We start from the raw sequence: 1,724 nt of genomic DNA, 5'->3' as shown, positions 1-1,724 counted from the left end.
CTTATTTCAGGTGTGATGAATAGAGTATAACAGATAATCCCTGATCATGTTGTTGGGACAGGTAGCACAGCAAGCAGAGATAGATGAAGTTTTGTAAAAAGAACTTAAAAAATAAGATGAATGGATTACATTAATGTTAGTTATTTCATTGAGATATTTTACTATAGATATGCAAAATGTTACCATTGGGAGAAACTGGATGAAGAATTTAGGGGGACTCTATTTCTCACAACTACTTGTAAAGCTACAATAATCTCAACATTAAATTGTTTTTTTTTTTAAACATAATGCTAGTAGACATATACTGAAAAGAAAAAATACAAAATGAGAAAAAAGAGAAAGAAATAAGAACATGAATGAACTTCCATTTAAAAAAGATAGGATAGTTTGAGCATTAAAAAAGAATACCTGCAGTTTCTGAAAAGATATGAAAGCTCTATATATCCAACGAATCATAATTATACTTAGAGAAAAATGTAGCATCCCCATTAAAATTTTATTTAGGTAACAATTATCTATAAGATAAATAAATACAAGAAAATATTAAAATAGTTATACTACTCCTTCTGATTAAAAAAACGCTTCAGATTAACAAATGTAGAAAAAAAAATTACACACTTGAAATCTATAAAATTTTATTAATCACTATCACCACAATAAATTTAATTAAAAAAGAAAAATAAAGAAAACACTCAAAATGTTAGGTAAAAATGAACTGTAAGATATTTCAAGCAAGAGGAGTCGGCTGGCCCGCGGGACGGACACCAAAGAATCCGGAACTCTAGATCTAAGGCGCCCGTTTCCGGAGGGAGCTTGGAGCCCGATGTCAACTCCCGTCGTCCCGGGAATCCAACTTCCGGAGTCACCCTTGTCACCGGGTCCTGGCAGTGTGGGGACGGCGGCGGGGGCGAAGAGGCAGAAGCACTACCTCGACGCCACGGCACGGGAACTGCAAGACAGCTGCCCGGGCCGGGCCCGCTATCTCCTCTGAGCCTACAGTTCGTCAGACGATGCTAACAGCACTTTTGAAGGAACATGCTCCTACTGCTTCCAGCTGCTGGTTCTGGATAATTCCTGAGTGCGCCTCAAACCCAAGACCTGACACCCAGGATACTTCTTAAGAAACTTCTTAATCGAGAAGTGAGAAATTACACACTCAGTTTTAAAGAAGCCAAAATTTTGGAAAAGTACAAAAACTTCAAAAGTATATTGTTGATTACTTGTAAAATATGCAACAAAACAGTTAAACATCATGGTAGAAGTAGAAGCTTTCTGTCAGCGTTGAAAAGTAATCCTACTACTCCTACAAGTAAACTCAGCCTGAAGACACCGGAAAGGAAGACTCTCAGTTCTGCAAACTTAGCATGTCTGGTTCCAAAGGCAAGACCCCAGCATTGATTTTCAGAACACCTACATCTGGATAGTCAACACCCACTTGCTCCTCAAAAAATGTGAACAAAACGAAGAAACACTTTCCTCAACTAAAAATGTTGCTTAGAGTGAACCCTAAAAGAATTCAATGGTGGACTTCAGAAATTTCTTATTTTTGATGGATGAAGAAGCGTTTAATGCAATTTTTGAAACTAAAGTTAATCAGCTTTTAAAAAACTTTTTTCTTTAAATACATGAAAACTTGGGTCAAAAAGCAAACTTTTCTTGGCATTCTTCAATGTTTATGGAGAAAATACCTCATTAGAGTTAATAAAACCTGCCTACCTCACAGT

The 1,724-nt window shown here is 36.5% G+C and overlaps 1 pseudogene; it reads left to right on the top strand.

The window, feature by feature from the left end:
- Window positions 1–823: 823 nt before the first annotated feature.
- On the top strand, window positions 824–1,498 carry LOC129086094 (UPF0711 protein C18orf21 homolog; annotated as a pseudogene).
- Window positions 1,499–1,724: the final 226 nt, after the last annotated feature.

This window comes from Pteronotus mesoamericanus, unplaced genomic scaffold (assembly GCF_021234165.1).
Source record: "Pteronotus mesoamericanus isolate MK-2021 breed Mesoamerican mustached bat unplaced genomic scaffold, CSHL_Meso_final scaffold_36, whole genome shotgun sequence".
NCBI lineage: Eukaryota > Metazoa > Chordata > Mammalia > Chiroptera > Mormoopidae > Pteronotus > Pteronotus mesoamericanus.
Note: the sequence above shows the minus strand (reverse complement) of the source record. Positions and strands in the feature narration are given on the sequence as shown.